At 42.4% G+C, this 16095-nt stretch overlaps 1 long non-coding RNA gene across 1 annotated transcript; it reads right to left on the minus strand.

Moving 5' to 3' along the window:
• Positions 1-5437: 5437 nt before the first annotated feature.
• Positions 5438-15229, minus strand: LOC139079126 (uncharacterized). The gene is made up of 2 exons (XR_011532453.1): positions 13120-15229; positions 5438-5950 (listed from the first exon to the last, which is right to left on the minus strand). It is a non-coding gene; the product is annotated as an uncharacterized lncRNA (long non-coding RNA).
• Between the last annotated feature and the right edge of the window lie 866 nt (positions 15230-16095).

The raw sequence follows: 16095 nt of genomic DNA on the forward strand, positions 1-16095 counted from the left end.
CTATTCCAAGTGCCAAACGAAGAAAGGATACCGAAACGAAAGACTCAGACGTCTTTCCAACGTTAATTAACTCGTTCAATCAGTCAATAATTATTGATTGCTTACTATTTTATCCCTTAATACTCAAACATAGTATATCTTTTTTATTCATTTAGAGCAATAAAATTTTGAAATTTTTCTCCAAGTAAGTATTGCACATTTTTTGTAAGATTTATTTTCCTAAGTACTAGATATATATGTTCTATTGAAATTTTGAAATGAAAAATTTTGGAAAGTTGTATTTCCTATATGTAGTAAGCTTGATAAATAGGATCTTTTTCCTAATAGTTTATAGATTCTTTTAGATTTTCTGAGTAAATACTAATATAGACTGCAAATAATGACTCGTTTATTCCTTTTCAGTCTTTCTACCACGTGCATCTCCAGTACAGTGCAGAACTAGTGGTAGGAGTCAGATAATCGGCCCTGGGGCCAGAACGGGGCTGGTGCTGTTCCTGCTCACATGTCTACCCCTGCCCTACGATCCGAGCTCCTCAGGACCAGCTGATGCCGCCCCTCATGGCTCAGTGATTCAGAGAGTCCTGTACATGCCTGTGTCAGTCTCTAGTACATGGTCTCTGCGTGCAGGCCCCCATGGAGAGTGAACCCTCAGTAATGTGTGTTGAACTGAGTGAGATGGCACACCCGTGAAGTTTTCCTCAGCTTCCTCTGGCACACTTACTTGATCATTGTATTCCCAAGGTGTTTTTTTGCTTGTTTTTTATTTATTTTTTATTGAGGTATATCATACTGTGAGACAATAGAAAAACATATATATATTGGTCTCTGCCCCCAGTTTTTGGCACAGAGCTCCCGAAACCTTTGTAATCTCCTAAGAGATAAGAGTGAGTACCAGGAGTGTCTTTTGTTCTAATATTTGGTCCTTGGCCCCAGTTCCTGACACATGGCTCCTAAAACCCCTGGAGTTTCCTGGGTGATAGGAGTATCTTTTGTTCTATTTTTGTGTGAGAGTGTGTGTGTGAGTAAGATTGGCCCTGAGCTAACATCTGTGCCAGTCTTCCTCTATTTTATGTGGGATGCCACCACAGCACGGCTTGAAGAGCAATGCTAGGTCTGTGCCTGGGATCCGAACTTGTGAACCCTGGGCCACTGAAGCAGAGCACACAAACTTAACGGCTGTGCCACTTGGGCTGGAGGGGGGTGGGGGGTCTTTTGTTCTAATGGGGCGACTCTGGGTGGGCTCCTGGATGGCTCCTGGATGGAAGCTGGTCATTGGAAAAAAACAAGCCATGATTAGAAGCTTGCAATTTTCAGCCCCACCCCCTATTCTCCAGGGAGGGGAGAGGGGCTGGAAATGGAATTAATAATTGACCACGCCTAGGTGAGGAAGCCTCCACAAAATCCCGATAGTATGGGATTCAGAGAGCTCCCAGGTGGTGAACACATGGAGGGAGCTGCTGGGAGAGTGGTGGGCCCAGAGAGGGCATGGCAGCTCCTTGCCCCTGCCCACATGCCCTGCCCTGAGCATCTCTTCCATCTGGATGTTCAGCTGTACCCTTTATCATATCCTTTTATAATAAACTGGTAAACAGTAAGTAAACTGTTTTTCTGAGTTTTGCGAGCCTCTCTAGCAAATCAATCAAACTCAAGGAAGGGATCATGGGAACCTGTGATTATAGCCCCTGAGTCAGAAGCACAGGCAACCACCTGGACTTGAGATTGGCATCCGAAGTGGGGGGCAGTTTTGTGGGACCAAGCCCTGAACCTGTGGGGTTGATGCTATGTCCAGGTGCATAGTGTCAGAATTGAGTTAAATTGTAGCACACCCAGCATGTGTTGAAGAATTGCTTGATGTGGAAAAAACCCCACACACGTGGTGTTGGAAGTGTTGTGAGCGGGGTAGCGGTGTGAGAATAAAGGAGACACACAGGAGAGAGGTCTCCTTTACACACATAGAAAAGTGTACAACTACTAAACTTTCACAAACTTAAAACCGCTGTGTAACCATCACCAGATCAAGAAACAGAACGTTCCAGTATTCCAAAAGCCCCCATCACACTCTCCGACTGTTAGCATAGCCCCCAGCAGAGTGCACAGCATGGGTTCCTTTTGCCGGGTCTTGTGCCGTCTATAAATGAACTCATTCCACGCGGACTCAGCTGGATCCGGTTTGACTCGAGCAGCTCTTTGCCTGGGGTTACAGAACACTCATTCTTACTGCTGCGTAGCATTCTGTCACAAAAACGCCACAATATCCTTACCAGTTCCACTGTAGAGGGGCATGTGGATTGTCTTCAGGTGTGAGCTCTTATAAACAGTGCTGCTAAGAATTTCATTAAATTTTTAAGCAATATGTTTCGCATAATTCTCTCAAGTTAGAGTCCCAAAGCCTTGAGGGTAGCAAAGTGCTAGCTAATAATACACCATGTAACCAAAGGATCGCCACCTCCGTGTCCCAAAGGCCACCGACATTTTAGGAATCGTCCTTCCATCTTCTGGTTACAAAATAGAGCCAGCTCAGTCTCAACCCGCAGAGAGCAGAAGCCTCCCCAGCAACTCTCTGAGGCCTTTGGGGCGGCTGAGATCTCTTCCACTCCCCTCTGTCCATTTCACTCCGGATTCTGTCTTTACCCGTGACTCACAGGGCAGCGGCCCTCCTCTCTCTTGGCCCACCTTAACCCCAACCTGCAGCCCTTCTCCTTTTGTTCAACCCCGTCCCTTCATCCCAGGATGGACCAGAACTCAGAAGGAGGAACAGCGTGGATCGTGGGCTGGAGGGAGTCTGCGCAAGGCAGAGGGGCGGTGGGGAAGCGGGGTTCACCCCTGCCGGCAAACAACTGGAACATTATCGTTAGGTCTCGCCGTTCTAAGAAGTCCTCGCGCCCTCATCCTCAAGGACCGTCTCCCTGGCACCGTTTGGGCCCAGCCCTTCCAGCCAGGATTTCTCTCTCTCCTCCCCCGGGACTCCTCCTCCTCCGGTGTATCCCCCTCCCCCAGCCACACCTCCCTCCTCGTTCTGATGCAAAGCCCCAATTCCTCCCGCTTTCTAATGCAAAACATTCCATCTCCTTCCCCGGTCCAGGGTCCCAGCTCTTGACACTCAAATGGCTCCTTTGAGTTTAAATAAACAAAAAACCGTTTTCTCCCCAGAAAGAATCGTGCTGCTGGCCGTTAAAATAGCAACGTTCCCCCGTTCATTAAACGAATTAAATGAGTGCCGCTAATACTTGGAAATCACTTTCATTTTACTAACACGTCGTTTAAACGTGACCAAGCGTGAGCCCTGACAGCAAGGACGTCTAAATTACACCGAAGGTGGCTCCCAGCACCGCCACGAGGGGGCGGCGGCAGCCAGGCGTCTGCGAGCTCCAGCATCTCTCAGCCTCTCCCTCTCGCCCTCCCTGCCCTTCGCTCCATCAAACGTCAACAGCCCCAGTCTTCCTGCCCCGGGGACAGACAACCAAGTGGTCACTGCTGGGGATGTGGCACACCAAACGCAACACTATCGGGACACAGTTTGGGTTATTTTGGCTTTACATAGCATTCTCAGCCAACTTCATTGAAAACATGTTTTCATGAGAACTCCTCTCATTCCACCTATGCCCACTACATTTAGCTCCAGAGAGTCCAACATGGAAGGATGCATTAGGGACCACGCCATGTCTCGGGCACTGGGGACAGAACTGACACTCTGCCTGTCATTCGCCCTCATTGCTTCAGCCGTCGGCCCCTGAACAAAACGCATTTATTTATGTTTTTTTGTGGTTTGTTGGTCTCTTTTTTCCCCCTTCTTTCAAAGACAGTTAATTTGGAAAATGAAATTTTTTCCTCTCTTTCTTTATAAAATAGTTTTATTAAAGCACAATTAGAGAAATCCCATTAAGAGCTAAGTCATATCATACTACTCCTGCTCAGATCCCTCCAGTGGCTTCCCATCTCTAAACAAGTCAAAGTCCTCACAATGACCATAAGGCCCCATAGGACCTGTCTAACCCCTACACACCATCTTATCTCCCTCACCTCTCCCAAGTGAGGAGCCAGCCAACAGGGGGGTCCACCTCAGGACCTTTGCACCTGCCTGTTCCTCTTCTTGGATCATCTTCCCCCCAACTGCCACCTCCATGACTAACTGTCTTCCTTCACTTCCTTCACATGTCATCTTCAAGTCAGCCTTTCCTGGCCACTGTGTCTTAAATGGAAACCACCATCACCCACCCACAAGCACACCCACACTAATCATCTCCATTCCTTCTTTTGTTTATTTATTTATTTATTTATTTATTTTGCCTTAGCATTTCCACTAACATGCCATACATTTTACTGACTTATGTAGTTTATTCCTCGCGTCCCTACAAAAAAGTACACTGCATGGGGATGAGAGTTTTGTCTATTTTATTCACTGCTGTATCTCCAGCCCTAGAATAATATCTGGCATATAGTTGCTGCTCAACAAAAACTTATTGAAAGAATGAATAAACAACAACCAAAAACACAGAATTTTACCCTAAAAATAGGTCCCATCCTGTTTGTTTCTTCTCATTGTTCACATCTCTGCTCAGTCATTTCTATCACCCCATTTAAGCAGCCCTTCCTGCAAAGTCGTTCTCTGTGCCTCTATCCTGATTTATTTCTTCATAGCTTTTGCCATTGTCCAATTTTATTACTCAAATGTTTGTTTACTTTAAGAGATTAATTGTTTGTCTTGCCCATTTGAAGGTAAGCTCCATGAGGGCAAAGAATTGGTCCTGTTCACTGCGGATCTCCTCAGCTTAGAGTTACTTTTAATCAAACATCATTTGACCATATATGTGTGGGTCGATTTCTGAACCCTTGATACTGTCCCATTGGTCTGTACGAGTGTCCCATTGTCTTAACCAATGTATAATTTTATAATTAGTCTGAAAATCAGAAAACATTAATTTCTGCCCAAAATCTTGCTGGGATTCTAATGGGGATTTTACGGAATAGATCAGTTTGGGGAGCACTGACATCTCAACAATGTGGGATTCAATCCATGCAGGAATACATGTCTGAGCATCTCATAAGCAATGAGGACCCGTGCCCTGTTTCCTGACAGCCCTCTGGGAAGGCGGCAAGATCTGAAAAGGAAAGGAGCTTTCTGGTTTTAAGCCACAGCAGAGATGACGTTGCACCAACAGTGGCCCCAAAGATGCAGAAACCGCAGGTCCTAAAGAGATCGTGTAATCAGAGACAACGAGCAGCTCAGCAGTGACTCATGATAGATGACCATCATCAACTACGGGGGGCAGAGAACTCGCTCCCCCGTGGGGTCTCTGTGCTGCCCTAGGTTTCAACTCCAAGAAAACTGGAGATGATTTTCCCATCAGTCCAATTTGATAGGAGGCATAGAGTTGAAGTTAAATAAGAAAATTAGATGTATTAGTCTAGGTTCTCCAGAGAAACAGAGCCAATAGGATATGTGTATAAAGAGATTTATTATAAGGAATTGGTTCACGTGAATACGGAGGCTGAGAAGTCTCGAAATTTGTAGTTGGCGAACTAGAGATGCAGAAGAGCTGAAAGTCTGAGAAGGAGGAAAGCTGATGGAGCTCCAGCCCAAGTCCAAGCCTCCAGGCAGGAGAGGATCCATGTCCGAGCTCAAAGACAGAGAGCAGATTCTCCCTCACTCGGCCTTTTTTGTTCCATTCAGGCCTCCAACCAACTGGATGAGGCCCACCCACACTGGGGAGGGCATCTGCTTTCCTCCATCTACTGGTTCTAATGTTAACCTCATCCGGAAACACCTCACAGAAACACCCAGAATAATGTTGACAAATATCTGGGCACCTCGCAGCCAGTCACGTTGACACATAAAATTAACCATCACATGAGGTCACCGTTGTATCCGATTTCTGTACAGGACTACCTTGTGACACTGGAATCCCTTTTCTGACTCCATGATCAGGAAGACACAGATCCAGAGGCTGACCTGAACAGAAAAGTGGAGAGGAGAAAGAGAAGAAACTGTAGGAGAAATGTTCACAATTTGTCAAGAATGAATCCGGCATTCTGTTTTTAAGACAGTGCTGACGGTAAGGGAGCATGCATCTTTAAATATCAGTGAGACAGCTCAAGGAACTAGACCCCTTCTTACACCACTCATCAAAATTAACTCAACATGGATCAAAGACTTAAAGACCTGAAGCCATAAATCTCCTAGAAGAAAACATAGGGAAAAAGATCCTTGACATTGGTCTTGGCAATGATTTCTTAGATAAGACACCAAAAGCACAGACAATAAAAACTAATGAAACGAAAGAGCTTCTGCACAGCAAAAGAAACAATCAATAAATTGAAAAGGCAGCTTACAGCATGGGAGAAAATATTTGCACACCATATGTCTGATAAGGAGTTAATATCCAAAATATATAAAGAACTCATACAACTCAATAGCCAAAGAACAAATAATCCAATTAAAAATGGGCAAAGGATCTGAACAGACATTTTTCCAAAGAAAACATACAAATGGCCAACAGGGACTTGCAAAGGTGCTCAACATCACTAATCACCACAGAAATGCAAATCAAAACCACAGTGCGATATCACCTCCCACCTGTCAGAACAGCTTATCAAAAAGACAAGAGGTAGCAAATGCTGGTAAGGATGCGGAGAAAAGGGAACCCATATACACTGTTAGTGAGAATGTAAAATGGTGTGGCCATTATGGAAAACAGTATGGCAGTTTCTTAAAAAATTAAAAATTGAACTACCATGTGATCCAGCAATCCCACTCCTGGGAATACATCAGAAAGAAAAGAAATCAGTATCTCGAAGGGGTATCTATACACCCATGTTCACTGCAGCATTATTCACAATAGCTAATAAATGGAAACAACCTAGGTGTCTATTGAAAAGATGAATGGATAAAGATGTGGTGGAATATTATTCAGCCAGGAGAAAGAAAGAAATCCTGCCATTTGCAACAATATGGATGAAACTGGAGGACAATTATATAAGTGAAATAAGCCACCAGAGAAAGACAAATACTGTATGGTATCACTTATATATATACGGAATCTAAAAACAAAAGGTCAAACTCATAGAAACAGAGAGTAGAATGGTGGTTACCAGACACTGGGCTGAGGGATGGGGAGCGCAGGGAGAGGTGGGAGAAATGGGGAGATGCTGGTCAGAGGGTACAAGCCTTCAGTGATAGGATGAATAAGTTCTAGAGACCTACTATGCAGTATGGCGACTAGAGTGAATAACACTGTACTGTATACTTGAAATTCACTAAGAGAGTAGATCTCAAGTGCTCGCACCACACACACAAAATGGTTAACTCTGGGAGGTGATGGAAATGCTAATTAGTTTGATTGTGGTAATCATTTCATAATGCATACACATACCAAAACATCATGTTGTAACCCTTAAATATATACAATTTTTGTCAAAAATAAATGAATTTTTAAAATCCAAACAAAGAGAAGAAAACGTTATGCTAAGTGTAAGCAACCAGTTGCAAAAGACGACATATTGCATGATTCCATTTATAGGAAATGTCCAGAATAGGAAAATCCACAAAGATAGGAAAATCCACAAAGACAGAAAGCAGATGAGTGATTTCTTAGGGCTGGGGGACTGGGGGCGGGGGATGAGTCATGTTATAGGGTACAGGATTTCTTTTGGAGTGATGAAAATGTCCTAAAATTGATCTCAATGATGGTTGCACAACTGTGTATATACTGAAAATTATTGAATTGCACACTTTAAATGCGTGAATTGTATGGTATGTGAATTATGTCTCAATAAAGCTTTTTTGGTAAGAAAATAAAAAAGACAGCAAAAACAAAGTGTGTATATATATACATTAATCTCCTTGGGAGTTAATTTAATCTGGTAATCAACTCAGACAGTATTTATTCCCATTTTTCCAAGAGTCGTGTCAAACGCAAACAAGCTGCGAAGGAAGAATTGAGAATTTCTCACCGGATTGAAAGAGGCAAACTTGAAAATTAGTTAAAGACACCTTTAATGAGAAACCACATGGTCCTAAATTGCCAAGGACTGAAAAGCAGAGTAAAATATAGGTCACAATCTAATCCCTTTAAACAAAATAAACCTATTTTTAGCTACAGCTCTTTAATCTTGCTCCGCTAACCCTTCTCTAAGAAGCTGCATATCGGTTACATGGCCAATTCGTCTTCGGAGTTCCTACTGTGTGCCAGCTCTGTTCGTCCTGATTAAAAGGTCTCTCAATCCAAATAAAGAAAGCCAAACCAAAACCAATTTCACCTGTAAAACACGTGAAATTAAATACTTCTCATCACTCACACTGCCCAGAAACACAGGGATTCAGGAGGCCTCGAAAAGCTTCGAGCAGATGATAATCACCTGGGTCATGGCAAATACAGCAGGGTTTATAATCCTAATGACTTGCCTTAGAATAAAAAAGTCTGTAAGAATTGACTGCTTTCAGCGGTTTCCAACCTGCACGAGGATAACTTCAGATAATAAAAAAATATCCTAAAAATTGAAATACAAAGAAGATAGAGAAAACAAAACATGTTTTCTGACATTGCCTTAATTAGTACTCAGAGTTAACAGTCGCTAAAGTTTGGGTACCAGCAGCTGCTGCCTCATCCATAAGGGCCACTTTCCTTGTTCTCCAACTCAACCCTGTCTTTTTTTTTACCCCCCTGAGGAAGATTAGCCCTGAGCTAACATCTGTTGCCAATCCTCCTCTTTTTGCTGAGGAAGACTGGCCCTGAGCTAACATCCATGCCCATCTTCCTCTACTTTATATGTGGGACGCCTGCCACAGCATGGCTTGCCAAGCAGTGCCACGTCTGCACCCGGGATCCAAACCAGTGAACCCCAGGCCGCCAAAGCAGAAGGTGCAAACTCAACCGTTGCGCCACCAGCCTGGCCCCAACCCTGTCTTCTTCATCAATGACCATCACCTGGCCAGAGTCCCGACCAGCACATCACTTCATTTCCTAGATTAAGATCTATTTTATTTATACTTTTTTTCTTTTTATTTCTCAAGCTATAAATGCCAAAGCTAGTTGGAATTTTTTTAATGAAAAAAATATAAGAAAAATCAGTGCAGACTCATTCTACCAAACTTAAAAGCATATTATGACGCTACGTATATTTTAAGATGTGGTACCAGTTCAGGAACACACAAGTCAAAAAGAACAGAAGAGAAAAATCCAGAAATAAACTAGGTGGATATAAATTTTTACTATATGTTAAAGGTCATATTTGAAATTAAACAAATTATTTAACCAGCTTACTGACCAGCTGAGATACCTGGCTAAAGATATCAGGAGAAACACTCTTGCCTGGTAGCATTTACCAAAGTAAATGTTAGGTGAATTAAAGTGTTCTTAATGAATCTATAAATACTGTAGAAGAATATATTTTCCTTCTTTTAGAATAGAAAAGACCTTTCTAAGAATGCATACAAATTCAGAATTATATGTAAAAAATTAACATTTGATTACAAAAACCAGAAAATTCTGTAGGTAGAAAAATTATTTAAACAAAGTTTAAAATCACAGGAATACCTTTTGCTAGTCTGTTATCTGATTAAAAATATATATTTGCAACATACAAGAAAGACAGTGCTTAGAATCTTAATATGTAAAGAACTCTTACAAATCAATAAAAAAGATAAATGCCCTAAAAGAAATGTAGCCAATTCACAAAAGAGAGAAATGGTACCCAAAAAAAGAAAAAATAAAAAGAATTCAGTATCATTAGTTTTCAAACATTTGTTCAAATTAAAATAACAATGAGATTGGGGTTTTTTCTGAATTAGCAATTCTTTTCAAAAACGAAAATGTATTTTGGGGGTAAAGAGCATTCTCAAAAACTGCTGAGCAGGAAGATGATTGGGCACCATGGAAAATGTGCATACAGCAGTCCCCCCTTACCCACGGTTTTGCTTTCCGAAGTTTCAGTTCCCCCTGGTCAATCTCAGACTGAAAATATTAAATGGAAAATTCCAGAAATAAACAATTCATAAGTTTGAAATTGGGCACCGCCCTGAGTAGCACGATGAAATCTCACACTATCCCACTCTGTCCCGCCAGGGACGTGAATCACCTCTTTGTCCAGTGGATCCACGCTGTATACACTACCCGCCAGTCACTTCGCAGCCGTCTCCGTTATCAGAGCGCCTGTCAAGCATCGCAGTGCTTGTGTGGAAGTCACCCTTATTTTACTTCCTAATGGCCCCGAAGCATGAGAGCAGCCATGCTGGCTGTTCGGATACACCAAAGAGAAGCCGTCAAGTGCTTCCTTTAAGTGAAAAGGGGAAAATTCTGGACTTAAGAAAGAAAGGAAAAACATCGCAGGCTGAGGTTGCTAAGAGCTATGTAACTTTTCTTACAGTATATTGTTATAATTGTTCTATTTTATTATTGTTGTTGTTAACCTCTTACTGTGCCTGATTTATAAATTAAGCCTCTATAGAGGTATGTATGTATGGAAAAAACATTGTACGTATAGGGCTTGGTACTGTCTGTGGTTTCAGGCATCCCACGGGGGTCTTGGAACAGATCCCCCGAGGATAAGGGGGGGACTACTGTACTCTTCAAATCAAACTGGCTGTTCTAGAAAACCAACTTAACTAACCAATTAAGGATGTGTACAAAGGTTGACTTCCCTCAGAAATCCACATACTTTCTCTCTCACCTCTTTTTGGGCCTGAACTCAAATGGCTTCTTCACAGTGAGGCCCATGTGGCCACGCTCTCTAAAGCTGCAAGCCCCGCATACATCCATCCCCTCCCTACTATATTATTCCCCCAGGTATCTGTCATATCACGCATTTTGTTTTTTATCTAGCTTTCATTTTTCTTTTCCCACTGAAATATAAGATCTATATGGCAAGTCTTTTCATCTGTTTTGATCACTGTGATGGCCAGGGACAGTCTTAGATCTTGTGGAGCCTGACACACAATTTTGGAGTCTTCCTTAAAAAAAAAAGAAGCATTTTTTAATAAATTTAAAATTTTCAAATTTAAAAAATCTGAGAAATAAGGCAAATATGACAAAATCTAGAAAAATGACAATGCAGGTAAATTAAAACTTCCTCATAATTTGAATTATTTTGGCCCTAGCTGGATTCCTGAAGGTATTTTCCCACAAAGCCTGGGGATAACTGATACACATTTTTTGGTACTTCAGACAGAGAATTAATTAATTAATTCATAATATGTTGCAGATTTATTGAGATATAATTCAACATACTACAAAATTCACCAAGCATATGATTGAGTGCTTTTGTCCCAGAGTTGTGCCAACATCACCACAATTGATTTAGAACAATTTCATCACCAATGATAAGTTTGCACCACACTTATCAGTTGATTAGACATTTGGTTTGTTTCCACTTTTTGGCTATTATGAATATTGTTGCTATGAACACTCATATGCAAGTTTTTGTGTGATGGGCATTTTCATCTCTCTTGGGTATATGCCTAGGAATGGGAGTGCTGAGTCATACAGTAACTCAAGGTTTAATATTCTGCGGAATTGCCCAACTTTTCTCTAGTGTCTACACCATTTTATATTCCCACTGGCAATTTATGAGGGCTCCAATTTTTCCCTCTCCTTGTCAACACTTGTTATTGTCTGTCTTTTATTCTAGCCATCCTAGTGGGTGTGAAGTGATCTCATGGTGGTTTTATTTGTATTTCCCTCATGTCTAGTGATGTTGAGCATCTTTTCATGTGCTTATTGGCCACATGTACATCTTTGGAAATACACTTCATCAGAGCCTTTGTCCGCTTTTTAACTAGGCTCTCTCTTTATTAGTGAAGTGAGATGGGAAGCCACTGGAGCACAGGAGCGACACGATCTGGTTTACACCTCACATGCCCATTCTGACTGCTGAGTGGAGACTAGCCTGAAGGGGACAAGGGCAAAAGCAGGGAGCTGGGTCAGAAGGCACGTGGGATCACCCAGTGAGACCCAACAGTCTTGAACCACAGCGGTGGCAGTGAGGTAAGAGGTGTGTTTTGATTCTGGATGCATCTTGAAGGGAGAGGCAACAAGACTTCCTGATGGACTGCATGTGGATGTGCAATAAGGAGGTCTGAAACACTCCGAGTCTTATCCTAAGAAATGGCACGATAGGGAGTGTGGGAATCTGACTCGAGACACACTGAGCTGGAGAGGCCTGCAGGATGTGGGTGGCAATGTGCTGCTGGCAGTCAGACCCGCAGTCTGGGGTTGAGAAGCCTGGGCTGGAGATGAAGTGTGTGAGCCGGCTGCCTACGCTATTTGGAGCCATGACACCATGAGACCACCAAGCCGCTGAGTGTGGATACAGAGCTGGAAAGGTTTTCGTTGCATAAGTGAAAACTTTACTCCTTAATGGATGGTCAATATAATTTTCTACTAACTAAACTTTAAATCAAATTTGTGGAATGTGCATTAATCCTGTAACTACTCATGCCATTAATTAGCCCTCATGACTCTGTTTTACACGACACCTTGCATTCATCTCTCACTGACGTTTAGGTAAAAAAAGACCCATTTTCAAATGGGCTATGTTTCCGCCTCACAACTTTCAATTTCTCCTTAATGATAAGCTAGAGGAAAAGAGAACATAAATGTTGGTGCCAGAGTTTGGTAGGGACCCTCTGTTTCAGAGCCTCTGGCTAGATGGTCTCAGGGTGACAGAAGCCTCCCTAACAGGAAACACATGCACAGGCAAACTGAGTAGATGACAGAGGTGTCTACAGCACACCCACTGGCACTCGGGCTGTCGAGCATTGGCTTAGGTACCGCTGTGAAACTCACAGCAAATACTAAATGTGGCATCTTGAACAAATCAAGCATCAGATTAAAACCAGTGTTTAGGGGCTGGCCCGGTTGCATAGTGGTTAAGTTGGCACACTCTGCTTCAGCAGCCCAGGGTCTGTGGGTTCAGACCTATACACTGCTCATCAAACCATGCTGTGGCAGCATCCCACATACAAAATAGACAAAGACTGGCACAGACATTAGCTCAGTGACAATCTTCCTCAAGAAAAAAGAAGAGGATTGACAACAGATGTTCGCTCAGGGTCAATCTTCCTCAATAACAAAACAAACAAACAACAAAAAAAACCCGCCTGTGTTTAGAGTTCATTTGACTCACTTCCATCAGCAGTAAGTGGATTTTAGCAAGAGCATCGTCGGAACCACAAATGGCGAGCTGCAGCAGTAATGGCTAGAAGTGCTGGAGAATTCTGGATTTGTCAGGGAACAAGCATAGTTTTGGTGAGAGGGCTGTAAGAAACATGACAATTTACAAAATATGCTGGTAAAAATCCTTTCTCAACGACAGAGGATGTGAAAGTGCGAAGGCAGCAGCACAGGTGCATTTATCCTTTACATAAAGGGGAATAATTACCCAGCTGAGGCCAAACTGATGGTTTTATTTTTGAATTATTCTAAGAACAAAAGAAATGAATGCACAACTTTTGATTTTAAGGATATCTAATTGTTAATTTAGAAATGTGTGAAACAGCTATAACTATCCAATTTTGATACAGAGATAATCAACAGTGAAGAGACACTGTGCAAAATGTCCAAGTGTGTTCTCCTCCACATGAAAATCTTAAGACCACTTCACCTATGTGCTCAGTATTGAAGACAAATAATTGTCTCAAAATGTTCATCTATTAATTTTGCACTATGCCTGGTGACTACAGAGAAATTAAAGGAATGTGAAATTTATTTTCTACAAAGTTACACTTCTCAAAAATGTGGGAAAAGCTTGAAATTTAAATTCTTCACCAACTTTAGTTCTTTTTTTCTTTAAACAGGCATTGGTTTTCTACTTCTGCAAAAACAAAGAAAAAGAAGATGAAACTTGACTGACAACTTAAATGGAAAGTTTTCAGAGCCACGTTAGGAAGCAGAAAGAAGAAAATAACTTCCCAATGACAATTACTGCACAAGAACTTTTTATTCACATTTAGCTGACAAAAAAAAAAAAAACAGAAAGAAAACAAAAAAAAACAAATAGGTATTTTTTTTTAAATCTCAAGAGATGCTATATTTAAATATCAGGTACATGATTTCTCCAGACACACCCCTTCTCAGCCTCAGATGAGGAGTCGATGCATCCAGCATGCTTTCTAAATGAAAATGCATGGACCAGAGACGTTTCCTTGGGAACTGTTTTTTCTTACGGGCATTGTACAGTTATGTTGGTATCATCAAATTTCTATTAAAAATTTAACTTTACACTTAGTTGGGCAACACAAAGAAATTATTAGCTCCATTTCTTTATAATCTAGCTGCCTAAATGCATCTGTAAGACACCAGATCGTCCCCAAATGTTTCGTGCATAAGGAGGACACATTGTCTCTTAAGTAGTATTTTACGTCAGTGCATTCTTTTCTGTAGGGCACAGACAGACTCTTCAGAATACGTATGGCACTTTTTTTAGTGTCACTTCCTTCTCCCTTTTCCACTTCTTGATTAACCATGCCCCACACCCACCTCCACCCCCACCCCCAGGAGCGTCAGCCTTAGCAAAGCTGTAACTAGGGACCGGATTCCTTCTACTCACACACATTCCTGGACTGCTTCTCAACTACAATAAGTGTGGGCTCAAAAACAGTCAAATTCACATTAAGATGATCCAAACAAAGACGGGGGAAAATAAATCTGTTGATCCCTTTTCCAAATATACTGCATCCCCAAGTAAAATATGAACGTTCTAGTTTAATAATGTAATAGAAGTCCTTGTTAAAGTATAAATGACAAGTTTTATTTAAGAAGTAATCATCCTGATCCTACACATATGATGTGTTCTAACGCCACCTCGGGGGCCTTGCACATCACGTTTGGGGCCACACGGATCGCCGCTCTCCTCCAGGAGCTCGGCCACTGACAAGCAGGCTATAACTCACGAGCTATAATGCACCGGGATTTTTGAAAATAAGGTACTTCATGAAGCAGAATGGAAAAGAAAATTAAAATGCACAGCTTATATTCATCTACAAAAATAATTTTTCCCAGTTGTGAACTATTATGCTTGAAAAATGCTAGCATCCTCAGAAATATTTTGCTTAAATTATGGTGCAGAACCTCAATTTTGCAAACTTTGAAAAGGCACACTTTTGTGTTATCTAAGCAGTTCCCTGAGAGCATAAGGAATGTTATGAACTTAATGAAACATTTCAGCCTTTAGAAGAGTCTTCATCAGGAGGATACCTCAGATGTAAGGGTCTCTTGAGGACCGTAAGAAAACCTGTGGGTTAAGCGGAGGAAAACAAACAGCTATGAAAAGTAGGACCCGCTGAGAAGTCACCCTGAGGAAATGATGAGAGGTGACAAGTTTGCCCCTGTCCCAAAGGATGATTATCCTTCTATAAGCTGCTGGAATACTTTTTTGACTTTACTTTGAGACACTGCCATTTTCCGTGACTGAGTCATTGGGTCACGAGACTTTCTTGTAAAACTGCGTGTAGCAAGCACAGGATGCAGGCACGGATGGGGGTGCAGGCACGGATGGGGGTTCAGGCACGGACGGGGGTTCAGGTGTGGGGAAGAGGCTCAGAGGCCACTCGCTCTTTCTGGAAAGGAGTTTGATCAGATTGCTTTCCCATTAACACCACGTGGTATCAGCTCCCCTAAGAAAACTATTGGTAGGAGTAGAAAGGTGGGTGACTTTGGAATCTGAAGACCCTCAGGAGGTGGGATGAGCTACGGGGAAGGCCCCGAGTCAGGAGAGGCCAGCAAACCTCACAGGAGTCTGGACGCCCCCAGGGCATGAGGAGATGGAAAAGCCTGCAAAAACTGAAGGAAGAAAGATCTTGTTCTCAGGAAAAGAGGTGGAAATGTACACTTCCCTTCCTCCAAACTGGTCACACTTCTTTTTCCAAGACCCAAAACTCAGGCCGGTGCCTTGAGGGTGACAGGCCGGCCACAGTAGGGTGTAGCTGCCTCAGCTGCTTGGCCTGGGAACTCAACCACCAATCGTAACACTGAGTCTGTGGGGAAGGCGTCTCACAGTCCGCCTGCGAGCCAGCTGTTTGGACCGGGACAGAGATCCCTTCTTAAGACGCTTACTGTGGGCAATTCTTGATGGGTGCTCTCAGCTTTAGAATGTAATCAATGT

The sequence above is a fragment of the Equus przewalskii genome, chromosome 24 (assembly GCF_037783145.1).
Source record: "Equus przewalskii isolate Varuska chromosome 24, EquPr2, whole genome shotgun sequence".
NCBI lineage: Eukaryota > Metazoa > Chordata > Mammalia > Perissodactyla > Equidae > Equus > Equus przewalskii.